The sequence below is a fragment of the Puma concolor genome, chromosome A1, assembly GCF_028749965.1.
Source record: "Puma concolor isolate L17-30 chromosome A1, mPumCon1.1.hap2, whole genome shotgun sequence".
NCBI classification, from domain to species: domain Eukaryota; kingdom Metazoa; phylum Chordata; class Mammalia; order Carnivora; family Felidae; genus Puma; species Puma concolor.
In genome coordinates, this window is record NC_141667.1 from 173,044,425 (window position 1) to 173,060,503 (window position 16,079).

Sequence of the window (16,079 nt, forward strand, 5' to 3'; positions counted from 1 at the left end):
AGGCACTGATCCAAATGCTGCATAGCAGGAGTCAATGTGTAAGAAGTGGATGGACACATTTGGGATATATTTTTATGGTAAGAGGATGATCTTCCAAGAAACTGAAAATGGGTGGCTAGGAGGAGAGAGATGAATCAGGAGTTTCACGATCTTGGGGTTTCTTCCTAAGAAATTAGAAGGATGGTATTACAATTTACCAAGAGGGTAAAAAAATGTAGGAAGATCAGCCTTACTAACTTTCTAACTTGAGAAAACTGAAGGTTCCAATGATAGTAGAGTGGGGAGATCAAGTGTGGCATGTTTATACAATGGCACACTATAAGGTGGGAAATGCTTATTGGACATCCACCATGGTAATGTTGAGCACACGGTTGCATCCGGAACCTCACATTCAGGAATAGGTCCGGATTGAAGATACAGGAGGCACAGGTTTTTAAAGCCACAGGACTGCATGTCATCACCAAGCAGGTGTGTACGGATGGAAGAATTGAGGACAGAACCCTGGGGCACCCCAAGGTCGGAGCTCTGGAAGGTGAGGAGAAACAAAGCAAAGGAAACGAAGAAAGGATGAGAGAAGTAGCAGGAGAACCAAGAGGGAGCATGTCCTGGAATAGGAATAGGAGGAAAGGCAGACAACAAGGCAAAGCTTCAGGCCAGGTGACAGAGGACACATGCAATTCCTCTACCATTTACTTTGCAGTGAAACAGGAAGGAGGGTTATCCGACAGGGGTGAGGATGGGGCAAAGATAGCACAGGCTTGGAGAAAGAAAAGATGCACAACAGTAGTAGGCTAGGAGAGCAGGAGAGTGAACTAAAGGTAGGTGGGAGGCCTGAGGGCATGCTCAAGGTTAGCATGGTGAAGAGAGAGTGGCATGACAACATGGTTTTATGTTTTCCTCCAGTGAGCCAGATGGTTCTGAGCGGGTGAGGAGAAGGCAGGGAGCTGGATTAATCCAGGGGCTGGCCTTTCCCAAAGGACCACGGCAAAGGGGGAGAGACTGAGCTATGGGTTTGTGGAAAGCGTATATAATGGGCTTGCAGGTGAAGCTGTACAAGGAGGATGGAGCCGCCATGGGTAGGCAGGGGGAGTGGAAAGGTCGGAGGCTCCATGGATGGCAAATCCCTGTGGGATGGGATAAGTTCTTGAGTTGGGGGGCATGAGGGAGGGATCTGGCAAATGACAAGACGTGGAGGTCTGGAAGTGGGGTGGAGAAACTGAGGTTGGGAAGAGACAGGGCATGTAGTAATGGGAAGGTGCGGGGTACAGCTACGGGGGTGGAGGGCTGGGAGGGGGTGGAGGGCAGGGTCACTGGCGAAGAGGAAGCCAGAGAGCTGAGGCAGCAGAGGGCTGGGAAGGTCAGCATGTTCATTCCCCAGGGACTATTGCAGAGCTTGACCACTGGGCCTTTTCCGTGAAAGAGGAGGGCCCTGGGGTCACTGCACAAGGAAACCATCCAGGTGGAGGGCTTGGTGGAGGAATCTTACACATGTGCCTTAAAGACGAAGGGGGAGGGTGTTCTGAAAGCGCAGGCCCAGGACCTGGCGGGCTGAGAGGTAGGCAACCGCCAGCCAGCGGGGGGCTGCCAGGAATGCATTATCCTCAGGGGAGACCAAATTACATCTCCTTAGGACAAGAGCTTGAGGACACAATGGCCTCTGCTACTGAGCGGTCTGTTCAGAGGGCACAATGAGGGGGTCTGTGATGGGGTCAGATAGAGGGCCTCATGGGGACGGGGGTCCAGTGTTGAAGAAGGACATGGAAGTCTTTGGGCTCCTGTGGTGCTCTGAATAAAGAGGAGCAGTGGATCCGAGGCACGATGGGACTAGGCCTGAGGCTGTTCCTTACTCTGTAAGGCTGAGGGTGCAGAAGGGGCAGAATGGAAGGTAGGAGCCCAAGGCTCTGGGATCCTCTTCACTCTGCCAACGCAGGCCCAGAGGCTAACGGGGTAGTGGTGATAGAGGAATGCACATTTCCTGAAGTCAAGCATTGGTTGTCACCACCTCTACAAAGAGCAAAAACAGGCCTACCAAGAGCTGGAAAACGGACAACAGGTATCTGCACATCTCACTGATATCTCTAGGTCAGGGGGAAGTTTAATCAGTGCACAGCACAAGGAGCCCTGTGGTCACCGATGAGAATGGCCATCGCCAATAAGAGAGATGAGAGACGAGACAGACTCCTTGTTGCTGAGGGCTGAGAATAGCGGTGGGGATTTTAAACCCCCTTTCCCATTTGTATGAAAAATCAGAGTGCTGGCAGACGCGATTTTGGAAACTGACTGTTGGTGAAGTGGAATCCACAACGGCCTCCACCCATGTGCTTTCAATTCATCAGGACATGTGAAGAATTAATATCCTGCCTGCCCAGTAGCAAGGAAGTTCTTATGAATGGAAGGAGGGATGTGCCGTGGCTGCTGTTGCAGAAAGCCAAGCAGCATGAAGTATAATGGGAAGTGGGGAAAAATGGAAACTCAGCCAAGAACAGAAAACTGCACTTTGAGTGGATAATGGATAATGGAGATCACTACTGGCCTAAGATGCCGTCCTCCAAAAAGAGTCACCTTTTAAGTGATTTGATTTCACCACTAAGCTGTTTGCCCATAAGATAAGTGCCCAATTAAGGCAGAGGGGGAGTTGCATTTGAAGAGATTAATGTTTCAGGCTTTTAGATTCCACATGGGAGAAAAAAAAATCAAGAATCAACTATTTCTTGAACCTACCAGAATGATGCTTCCCTCCCTCCAGGTAATTGCTGCTGGGAGAGGCCAGCCTTCTTGAACTAGCATCCAACCTGGACCACCGTCCTTGGAGCTGATTGCTTGTAGGACAGAAAGGGCAGCTTTGGAGAAGCACTGAAATGCAATCACCACGTTGCCTCACAGGGGTGGCGCACTTTGCCCAGAAAGATCAGAGGGTAACTTGTTTGTACAACTCCTTGGCTGACTGGAAATCTTTACCTGGTTTCTAAACCTTAAATCAGGTTCCCCAGGGTCCTGGCATCTCATTTCTGGAAAGCAAGGTCAGTTTTAATGGTGGGAATTAGTATGAAGGAGAGAGAATGAGCTTCAAGGTGAAGGGCAGTGGCTGTTTAAATATCCACAGTGTTTACCTTCCCCTGATGGCTCCCCGGGCATTCCTACTTATTCTGGGGAATGTGCTTGAAGAGGTGCCATCGGCAGGGGGACATCAGAAGGCATGGCTGCAAGCAAAAGCGCAGACATTAAATTCCACTTAAACACTGGATACCTTAATCTCCAAATTGTTCTGAGCCCAGCTACCCTTGCTCCCCTGCCTGGGGAGCCCACTATGTGGGAGGTCGCAAGTAACCATTAATTGCAGTGGCTTCCTTGAGCTCGTCCCTTATCAAACTGAAAGGCCAAAAGCAAACTGAATGTTAGTGGCACTGTGCACCACCCATCAGGTTTCTGTAACGCCAGAGGAAGGTGAATAGGCATGATGGTCACATCTTCCGAGAACTGTCGAGATGCTGAGCAAACAGGTGATTTATTGCTGCAGAGAGCCAGCAAGAGATTACTAAAGGGAGCAGGACATAGGAGATCAGTGACTAAATGATTTCCTAATGGCCTGAAAGAGTCCCACTGCCTCCCTCTGTACCTAATGTAATAGCAGAGGGTGCCCTTTGGACCCGGGACAGAATCTGGATCATTAACCCTAGCTGGATGTTTTCTAAGATAAAAGGAAAGTGTGTTGAGGCTAAGGGAAAATGCAGATAGTTGGGAAATTCTTCTTCACTGACAGGGATGGATCAGACTTGTATTTGTGGTTTCTTGGATCGCGGAACACCGCCTTGAGAAATAAAAAGTTTTGGACTCTCACACTCCAGGCTCTGTGTGTGTGTGTGTGTGTGTGTGTGTGTGTGTGTGCACGTGTGTACATGCACATAACAGATTTTATATACAATTTCAGAGAACTAATGGACTCCTAAAAGTCACCCATTACGTCCAGTTTAAGAAGTCCTGTCCTATACGGATTAGAGAGGGAAATGCCTTATCTAATAACACAATCCCCCTTCAAGAAGTTTGGAAATATTTACAAAGGAGGGCATATTCCTCATTAAAACAAATAAAATAGACATGGCTTAAAGTTAAATTCCTGAATATTTGTTTCTAGTTTCTCTTCCAGGCTTCCTTTGTCAACGTGTCACCTCCAGGATTAAATATGGGTAAAACCTAGCCATTTATTAACAAAACATATATTTAGTATTAATAATGTGCAAACAAATATGCTAAGAGCCCTGCTAAGTATGCAGAGATAAACAAGGCCTGTTTTAGATGCTCAAAGAGATTCGGAACATGTTGTAAAAATTAGATACGGTAGCAATTCAGCTAATATATAGAATGTGACTTCCAGGCCAAGAAGATCAAAGGAAGAGAGTTCTGGGCCACATCATCTGGAAAGGTTTCTTGAATGACATGCAAACCGATGGTAAAAATGGGGCTCCTGGGGGGCTCAGTCGGTTGAGTGTCTGACTCCTGATTTCGGTTCAGGTCATGATCTCATGGTTCGAGCCCTGAGTTGGGCTCTGTGCTGGCAGCACGGAGCCTGCCTGAGAGTCTCTCTCCCTCTCTCTCTGCCCTTCCCTCACCTGCCTGCACTTTCTCTCTCTCAAAATAAATAAACATTAAAAAATAAACTGATGGTAAAAGTGTTTTTCAAACTGTTTTTCCCAGAAGAAATACATTTTATGTCACAGGATAGTACACATATTCATATACATGAAATAAAAATTTTGCAAAGCAATATTTTCCCTTATAATGAGCCAAAATACTCTGCTATATTCTACTCTACTCTGCTATACTATATTTGTTTTCATTTAACCAGAAATCATGATTGGAACCCATAAAGTTTATTTCACAACCCAATGACTATCTACCGTTTGGTAAATACTGTACAGTTTGATAAATCCCGCTTTAAAGGATGGCAGAGGTGGGGGTACTTTGCATGATTAATATCACCAGAGAGTTCCAGAAATTTTATGCTACAGGTACCATGATCATCGCTGTATGTCAGACATGGAAATGGGACTGTGGACAGGTTAAGTAACACATTCAAGGTCGCTTAGCTCTTAAGTAGTGCAGCAGGGATTCGAACCTAGCACAACAGACTATGTAAAGGTCCAAGACCGTGAGAAGGCACAGAGGGAAGAAACCGTATTTGTGGAAATGTGCAGTTTGGCGACTGTGTAGGTAAAAGTAGGAGAATGGGGAGAGATGGTTATAAAAGGAACCAGGTCATTATTATTTTCAAATAATTTAAGTAAAGTTCTTCTTTGTCTTTGTTTCATTCTCAACCTTCTCCTGGAAAATGCACCTGCACCTAATTAGGTGCCTAATTCTTAGCCTAATTCTCTCACACTTGATTTTTTACTTAGAGCCTTTAAGAAATGCAATTCTTACCATATTTCACACAGGAAAGAGTTGAAAGCATATTGTGTTTCAATGCTAATGAAAACAGAAGAAAAAGTGACAAGAAGGCTCTTTCAAGCACTCTGATTGGCAGGCAGAACTTACATAGGTGATTACACAGGTATATTAAATAAACATGCACATAAAGGGAAATGTTACTTTTGAAAATATAGGATGAATTACAGATACAAGTTAGAAGTCAAGAAAGGGAGAAAACATTTTCAATTGGTTCTTGGGATGTTCTAGGAAATAAATGGGATTTAGAAGGAAGATGTTCCAGATAAGATAAGGACAAGGGGAACCCAGAGAGTCCTTGGGAATTGGGTGATAGGAGGCAAACAGAGTAGGGGGGTGGGAGGTGAAAGCAACTGGAAGAGTTGATAGGGTGGTAAGGGGATTCAGGGCTGGGCCTGGATCGTGGAGGATCATCAACATAGTCTTAATTAAATTCTTGTCTTCTGTTATTCATAGTCAGCGCACGCTGTATGTCTGATGTATCTAAATGAGAATCTGATTCTTATAACAGCAGAGAGGAAAAGTCTAAACATAAAAACAAACCCAAAACCTAGCCTGTGTTTATGTTTGAAAAGTTCTCCACAGAATCTTTTTTTTTTTTTTTTTTTAATTTTTTTTTTTTTCAACTTTTTTTATTTATTTTTGGGACAGAGAGAGACAGAGCATGAACCGGGGAGGGGCAGAGAGAGAGGGAGACACAGAATCGGAAACAGGCTCCAGGCTCTGAGCCATCAGCCCAGAGCCCGACGCGGGGCTCGAACTCACGGACAGCGAGATCGTGACCTGGCTGAAGTCGGACGCTAAACCGACTGCGCCACCCAGGCGCCCCTCCACAGAATCTTTTAAGTCACTATTAGTATAATTTAGATGAGAGCACTCGCATTTTGTTTTTTTGTTTTTTTTTTTTTTTAATTTTTTTTTTCAACGTTTATTTATTTTTGGGACAGAGAGAGACAGAGCATGAACAGGGGAGGGGCAGAGAGAGAGGAAGACACAGAATTGGAAACAGGCTCCAGGCTCTGAGCCATCAGCCCAGAGCCTGACGCGGGGCTCGAACTCACGGACCGCGAGATCATGACCTGGCTGAAGTCGGACGCTTAACCGACTGCGCCACCCAGGCGCCCCAGAGCACCCGCATTTTGAACTGACTGGCGGTGAGAGCAGGGGTATGCTTCTCAGCTCATACACAGTGACAGCTGTATTTATATTTTGAAGAAATAATGAAATGCTCTTATTTTTTCCTGTGTCCCATTAAATGCTGCCTTACATAATAAAAACATGCATTCAAAAGAAAGCACAGGACTTCGGGGCCAGATTCTTAATAATGACTATTACTCCAGTGTTCATGACACCACGGATAAGTATCCTCTCCCTACTCCAAAAGTGATCATTTTAGGTCTTTGTTGACTTGCTGGATTATTGCATATATATGTATGTATAGCCTGTTCAAGAGATCTCAAAATATCCTTTCTGATTATTTGTGCTTTAATTTTAACATCAATAAAATGGAAAGAATAATTCATTAAATAGATCCACCTTGGATGACTATTTGCAGCAAAAAAAAGACATCTAAAAAGATATCTTGAACAATTTACAGATTCTAAGAAAACTGCCCTCACAGCTTCAACTGGAAAAATGCCTCTGGTAGCCCAGACCTCTCCTTCTAGCACGGGTCCAATGGGACAGAGACAATGTTGGTTCTTAGCTAATATTAAAACACCAATTTGGTTAGCAGTTGGAGTGTGTGTGTGTGTGTGTGTGTGTGTGTGTGTGTGTGTGAGAGAGAGAGAGAGAGAGAGAGATTTTGAATAAAGTAACTAGCCAGACCTTATTTTATCTGTTTTGTGTGTTAAAATGGTTTGACTGCCAAGCATTTGTTCTCAAAATCTGCACCTGTCTGAAACACAGTGGGTCTTTGTTTTCATGGGAGTTACGTTTTATAAACTCACTGTGAACACTAATCATTGCTCCTAGGAGAAATAGAAGGTTAGGTTCCTGTGAGCCTCTGGTCACATTTTTGTCAACGGATTAATACATACCCATATTTTATGTGTGTTTCTGTTTAAAGACACCTTATTTAATGTATAGTATTGATTCACTGACATTGAACTTGGCCAATAGCACTATAACTCAAGCCCAAACAAAGCTTATTAATGTGAAAGGGTGTTCAATATACCTAAATATTGAAAACTGAAAGTCAAAGAGTGATATGTATAGTGTATCCCCTTCTTGTAAGAACAAAAAACAAAAAAAAAAACCTCCTATGTATATGTGTGTTTGTGCTTACACAAGCATGCAGAAAAGAGTTGAAATATAATGCCAGGCTGTTAGCATTATCTCAGTAAAGGGCAGAATGGAAAGAAGAGTATTAACTTTTTCTCTATGCATCTTGTATTTTTTAAATGAAACATAAAGATATATTACTAATAAAATGTGTTTTATAAAATTTAATTTTAGCGTAGGCTGTAGCAACTTCTTTCTAGATATGTCTCCTGAGGCAAGGGAAACAAAAGCAAAAACAAACTATTGGGACTGCACTAAAATAAAAACCTTCTGCACAGCAAAGGAAACAAGCAACAAAACTAAAAGGCAGCCTATAGAATGGGAGAAGATATTTGCCAATGACATATCCGATAAAGGGTTTATATCCAAAATATCCAAATATATATCCAAAATATATAAAGAACTTGCACATCTGTCAGAATAGCTAAGGTCAACAACACAAGAAACAACACATGTTGGCAAGGATTCAGAGAAAGGGGAACCCTCCTACACTGTTGGAAATGCAAACTAGTGCAGCCGCTCTGGAAAACACAATGGGGGTTCCACAAAAAGTTAAAAATAAACTACTCTATGATCCAGCAATTGCACTACTAGGTATTTGCCCGAAGAATACAAAAATACTAATCCAAAGGAATGCATGCACCCTGATGTTTATAGCAGCATTATCTACAATAGCCAAATTATGGAAACAGCCCAAGTGTCCATCAACTGATGGAAGGATAAGGAAGATGTGGCACACACACACACACACACACACACACACGAAACGGAATATTCTCAGCCATAAAAGAGAATGAAATCTTGCCATTTGCAATGACATGGATGTAGCTAGAGAGTAAAATGCTAAGTGAAAGAAGTCAGAGAAAGACAAATATCATATGATTTCACTCATATGTGGACTTGAAGAAACAAAATAAATGAGCAAAGGTGAAAAAAGAGAGAGAGGCAAAACAAGACACAGACTCTTCACTGTAGAGAACAAACTGATGGTCACCAAAGGGGAGGTGGGTGGAGAAATGGGTTAAACAGGTGATGGGGATTAAGGAGTGCTCTTGTTGCGCAGAGCACAGGTGTTATACAGAATTGTCAAATCCCTATATTGTATGCCTGAAATTAATATTATACTGTATGTTAACTAACTGGAATTTAAATAAAAAAGTTTTTAAAAAGCGGAAACTATCTATTTATTTATTTATAAGAGAATAAAGGCGCCAATCAAAGTAATAAACCATTGGCTCTCTTTAGCTAGGCAAAAAACAAACAAACAAATGCAAAAAAAAAACCCAAAAACAAAGCAAACAAAAAAACCCAAAGAAATTAAACTAAGGAGAAGTTTTAAAGTGTTTAAATTAGAATTGAAATAAAATAATGCTGGTAGAGTTGAAAATCTTGATAGTAGCTCACTTTTATAGAAAATATAAATTATTACAATGACAAAAAATAGAAAACCTGGGAAAATAATAACTATTAAAAATTAAAGTTATCAAAGAGTTACTTTTCCAAAGAGACTAAGCCATGATGATTCTAGCAGCCATTGCTTTTAAACAGACGATTTCAATACCATAAAATCAGTCGAGAGAAGGAAAAACCTATAAAGCCATCTTACTCATTCCATCGAAATGGAAATATATATATGTGTCTCTCTCTTTCACACACACACACACACACACACACACACACACACACACACACACTGAAAAAGAATACATCTATCACGTTGCTGGGGAAGAAGTGTGAAACTAGAGAACCAGAAACTTTGAACAATGTTTGGAAGAAAAAGAAGACTGGAACAAAAGGGCACAGAAACCAGAGAAAGAAAAATATTACACGCAGAAAAGAAATGTGCAGACTAAAACCACACTTTCCCCCACCGAAGCCCTCTGGGCACTTCAACTTGGAAGGGCTCATGTAATTCATAAAGTGAAAGAATTCCAACTTGAAAAATGTAACAATTTTAATCTTGTATGCATTGAAAATAATGCATATTAATAAAATCTGCAGAATGAATAACAATGATTATAACAATAATGATACAACTACAAGGAGAAATGGACACACTTGCAGTACAATGAAAAACGTTTTAATTCTTGAGTAATTGGTAGACCAGGCAAACCAAAGAACTATCAGAAAAGGTACACAGGATTTAAACAACACAAATAAAAAAGTGCAGTCTGACGGATATTACTAAAGTATTCACCCATGGATCTATCCGTCAGGAGTGAACCAAGGAGACAGAAACTGCTTTAAGTCTTTGCAACAGGGGTGAGGGGATTTAGCGCAAGAAATTGGTTACACATGTGATGGGAGAGTTGCAATGACAGATGGGTGTTGTTGAGCTAAGAGATTAGCAGCAGCAGGAAGTCACCACCACTCCAAAGCTGGGATCAGTAGTAACAGACAGCTTTTTCAAGCAGTTTTACCATAATTAGTTAGAAAGGGATTTGGGGTCAGGGTTGGCTTTGTTTTGCTCTTTTAAGGGATCTCCCCTCCTCACTCCTGGAGGAAGAGGTTCTGGGCCTCCTTCAGTGCTGCTGCTGGAGGCTTGAGGTCCAAGGGGAGAGCAACTTTAATAAAGAGCAGATGGAGGTCCAGGTCTGCCTCTTTACTTTCTTTAAAAAAAAAAAAAAAAAAAAATCTAAACACGTTATATAAGGATCATTCTCTGAAACAAATCTGCAGATTGAAGCAGGAGCATACTGTGTTCCAAAAAACTGTAATGTAGAAAGCTTAACACGGAGGCATATCCTGGTGAAGTGGTTGAATTTCAAAGATGAAGGATTTCTTCAGGCATTCAGGCAGCGATATCATATGCCCTAAGCAGCGAAAGCCGTCAGGCTGGCCTCCAACTCTCTCCAGTGGTGGTGAATGCCAGAAGACACTGATGCTGTGTTCTGAAGGAAAGAGTGACTCAGGACTAGTGTCCACAAATGTCTTGTCTTGCAAGCGCTATAGAATTTGGGGGAGGTCTCAAAGCAAAATGAAAATGCAGAACCCCTTACTTAAAAGAATATTAAGGGGCGCCTGGGTGGCGCAGTCGGTTAAGCGTCCGACTTCAGCCAGGTCACGATCTCGCGGTCCGTGGGTTCGAGCCCCGCGTCAGGCTCTGGGCTGATGGCTCGGAGCCTGGAGCCTGTTTCTGATTCTGTGTCTCCCTCTCTCTCTGCCCCTCCCCCGTTCATGCTCTGTCTCTCTCTGTCCCAAAAATAAATAAAAACGTTGAAAAAAAAAATTTAAAAAAAAAAAAAAAAGAATATTAAAACTTTCAAGACTGTGACAACAATATTAAACCAAGCACGGGGTCCTTCCAAGTGTCAGCCCCCGTGCAGTAGCGAGTGTTGCGCACTGACAAAGCCAGTCCTGCTTTCTAGTATAAAGGAAATGCTCAGGCATACATACGAAATACCACGCGAACCCTCTTCAGCAAATTATTTGATGAAAAAATCCAGAGATAATATAAAGCAAAGAACTAAGAAATGAAGAGACTGCACTGGCCGTGAGGATTGAATTTATCTTACATATGAAACAAATACTAAACAACTTTGAGAATTACGGTTACAGAAAATAAATATTTGGCAATAAGAGAAAGGATGAAATTGCTAATGCCCTTATCTAGCCCTGCAGGTAATCAGCCGACACTGTCTAAAATTATATTATGTATTTAATGAGACATAATGACTCTACATTCTCAAGGTTTTATTTAGTCTCTTTCCTTAATTTTAGAGGGCTTTTTTTTTTTAATTGAGAAATATCTCATGGAATGAAGAAATATTTATGTGAAGGTTAAGGGATCTCTCTGGTTTTGCTTCAGCTTATCTTTCTTCTATTAAATTCAGATAAATTACATTTAATACTTTTTATTGAGAAAAATAGATGACTCTGTTTTTATGAAACTCCAAATGGTAATGATTATTCATAGATGATGGGATCTGAGTCCTTTACCTTCATCTCTGCCTTTTCTGCAGGAACTGGATTCTTTGTAAGTGCATGTGTAAACAAAAGCTAAATTTATTTTTATTTTATTACAAAATTTTAGTGAAATATTCTCTCACCAAAAGGCTCCAAGCCAGAAAGGATTTTATTGGTGAGGGCTAAAACTTCAGGAAGCGGAGTTTCTATAAGCTGGGCTGTTGTTTTATAGTGCAGAGAGTTAGAGAAGTTCCAACCCATTCCATGACATCACTGATACCAAAGCAAGGCAATTTATTACCAAAAAAACCCCACAATATGCCAATCACTTTGAATATAAACATGAACACAAATCACTTTGAATATAAATGAACATAACGATGCTGTATAAAATATTTCCACCAGGCTAGACCCCCCCCCCCCCGATCCAGCCGCGCACGCTCCTGCGGGTGTGTGTGAAGTGAGAGATTTGTCACTAAGAAGTTGGTATACTGAGAGTCCAGCCTACGTTTGCGTGCGAGCGAAGGCGATATTCTCTGCCCCCCCACCCCGCCCTTGACACCTGAACAAAGTCTGCTGGACTGAGGGCAATGCAGAGCCGTGGGCCACAAAGAAGGCTCAGAGATGGGCAGGGCCTACAGTGGACTGCTTAGGTTCAAACTGTCATGATCACAGAGAGGGGGCGCTGCCCTGGGTTGAAGAGGAAGGCATATCAAGGCGGGTGGTGGGAGGGGTCCAGGCACATAAGGGGAGTACAGGCACATAAGGGAGTGAAGTGCCTGCAGGCAGTTTGTTTTTTGTGCTGTAGTCAGTTTTAAAAACAGTAATAAAAACAGCTACGGGGCGCCTGGGTGGCTCAGTTGGTTAAGTGCGGGGCTCTTGATCTGAGCTCAGGTCAGGATCTCACGGTCCTGAGTTCGAGCCCCGCATCGGGTTCTGTGCTGGGTGTGGAGCCTGCTTAAGATTCTCTCTTTCCCTCCTCCTCTGCCCCTCTCGCCCACTCAATGCTCGTGCTCTCTCTCTCTCTCTCTCTCTCAAAAACAAAATAGCTACTAGTTAGTCTGCTTCTTATTATTACCAAGTATTTGCAATTCTAATGTCAGTGATAAAACACTCCCTTGTGAAAAAAAAATACTCCCCCTTGGAATTAATAATATATATAATTTATATATATTATATAACGTGTATAATATATTATACATAATACATATTGTTAATTATGTATTAAACATATACACACATTATATACATTTAATACCATATTGTTAAATATATTATATATAATATATAATACTAAATAAATATATATATAATATTACCTATACTTTAATAAATATTGCATTTTATAGGAAATTCAACTCAGAGATCTTTGAGTTACGCACTCAGCCATCAACATGCAGAATTAGCTCTACAGGAGTTTTCCAAGGCCAAGTTTGTAATGGTTTGGCTATTTTTAGCTGGCTTCAGAGGCAGCTTGTGTCACTAACCTCCATGAAATGACCCATTCCTGTGTTTAAACGGTAAATTATATGTAAACAATGATAGTGCAATGATTATAAAGTCAAAGAGACAAAACTCAGATTGTTTCAATTCTCTAAATTGTGGGATTTCTTGGACCTGTTACTTGGAACTTGAAACCGTGTGAAACAGAGAGCTCGCTGAAAGGTGTAATATTTTTGTTTGGTAAGTGAACATTTTAATTCGCACATGAAACATACTCATTTTCTTTCATGACTATCACTAAGGATATTCTGTAGTAGAGAGATATGGGCGACACAAGAGGATCTACCTCAGGCATGAAGCACGTTGCTGACGCTGATGCCCCCGTCACAATGGCCACACGAGGGAGGAGTTGCAGTGACAGCAGCCGAAAGAGAAGGGAGAGGGAGTCTCTTCAAGACACTGAGCACATTTCCTGCTCTGTTCTCAGGTAATCAGACAGAAATCGGCCCTGAATCCTCTGGACTGAGAAAGAGCCCTAAACTATTGCAAAGCAAGGGATTCAAGGGAGGAAATAATGGATTTCTCTTGACTATTTGGATAAAGACTAGTATTCTTATGAATTTGGGTTTTGTGTGGACACCTCCACCTCAGCCATAGTAGAGTAACTGTAAACGAACTTACCTTCCCACCATAAACAGACAGAAAGCCAAACAAAATAAACGTGGCAACTGTGTTCGGATATTGGACAACAGGCAGTGCGGGACTGCGATCCCTGAAATTAGGGGAACAAATGAGGTGAGCCTCAGCTTTCTTCCTAGAGACACTTTCTGCATCACAGTGCAGACAGGGAGACCCAAGCGAGGTCACAGGGATCTCCCAGAGGCAAGGTAGCAGAGATTAGTGCCGGGGGAAGGTGAAGCATCTGGAATCTGTGGGACAGAGTAAAGGAGCAAAAAGTGCTTCATGGAGTAAGAGCTCCAGAACGTACAGAGGTTTCCCCTGGAGACTGAGGCTGAATATTAACTTCTGCATGTGTATGAAATGCTGGCCGAAGAACTTCCGGCTGAACAAGTCTTAGCGCTCACAGGGGATGAGAGAACACCCAGTTCCAAGCAGCCCGATGGAAAGCATTCCACAAGGACATGAGAGTCCAGCTTTAGTAGTGGGACTAAGCTAGATTTAGAGAAAGACTGCTGTAAACCCACTGACAAACCACAAAAGTAAACCTCAAAATCATCGGCTGGTCCACAAGTAACTCAAGCGTCTTCTTTTTTTCAACGTTTATTTTTTTTTTTTTATTTTTGGGACAGAGAGAGACAGAGCATGAACAGGGGAGGGGCAGAGAGAGAGGGAGACACAGAATCGGAAACAGGCTCCAGGCTCTGAGCCATCAGCCCAGAGCCCGACGCGGGGCTCGAACTCCCGGACCGCGAGATCGTGACCTGGCTGAAGTCGGACGCTTAACCGACTGCACCACCCAGGCGCCCCTCAAGCGTCTTCTTAAAGTCCATCATTGTTTGCAGGAAGATAACAAAACCCAGAACTCAACAATATAAAATCCACTATGCCCAGCTTCCAATACAAAAAGGACTCTGTCATTAAATTCTTGCCACGGAAAAATATCAGGTCCAGATGGCTTCACTGTTGAATTCTGTCAATCACTTAAGGAAGAAATGATACCAAACCTCCACAGACTCTTGAGAAAAAACAGCTACTTTGTGTCACTGGCACATTGGCACAAACCCAAAGAGCTTCTAAGAAATGGGAGCTGCAGACTGATACTGCTCATGAAAACAGTCACAAAAGCCTTAAGAAAATATTAGAAAATCAAATCCAGCAATATATTGTATTAGCAGACTATAAATGCATATATAGTATATACACATACACATAGACATACACATGTACATGTACATTCATATACATTCACATATATATATATAACACACACCAGTTTTTATATATTAAATTTTTATATATTAGTTGATCTGTACTGATGTATATTATACCTCATTTACAATTATAAAAATGTAAATAGAACAAATTACTTGGAAAAAATTTTCAAAGCCTGTATCTGATAAGGGATTTGTCTTCAGATTCTACAAAGAACTCACACGACTCAAAAATAAAAAGGTAAATAACCCAATTAAAGAACAGGTAAAGGATATAAACAGCCATTTCTGTAGAGAAGATATACAAATGGTCAATAAACACATCAACAGATGCTCCGCATTATTAGTCATTAGGAAAAAGCAAATCAAAACCACACCGAGGGGTGCCTGGGTGGCTCAGTTGGTTAAGCATCTGACTTTGGCTCAGGCATGATCTCACGGTTCGTGGGTTAGAGCCCCACGTTGGGCTCTGTGCTGACAGCTCAGAGCCCGGAGCCTGTTTCACATTCCGTGTCTCCCTCTCTCTCTGCCCCACCCCTGCTAGTGCTCTCTCAAAAATGAATAAAACCGTTTAAAAAATTAAAAATTAAAAAACACTGAAATACTACTTTACACACTCTAGGATGGATATAAAAGAAGGTTAATAGCAAGTGTTGCTGAGGGTGTGGAGAAATCAGAACCAAAGTTACACACTTCCACCTTTTACACTACTTGTGATAACGTAAATGGCGTATACACTTTGGAAGGCAGTCTGGCAGTTCCCCAGAACGTTAAATATAGCCTTATCATGTAACCCAGCAATTCCGTCCTTTCCCCGATATCTAACCAAGAGAAGTGAAAACATATGTTCACACAAAATCTTGCACACAAATGCTCATAGCGGCATCACTCATATAGCAAGAAAGTGGAAACAACCCAACTATCCACCAACTAATGAATAAACAAAATGGGGCATACCATTGTACACGAATGTTTACAGCAGCATTTTTGTCACAGTCAAAAGATGGAAACAACCCAAATGTCCATCAATGGATGAAAGAATAAACAAAATGTGGTATATTCATGCAATGGAGTTGGCCATAATGAAGAATGAAGTAGGGGCACCTGGGTGGC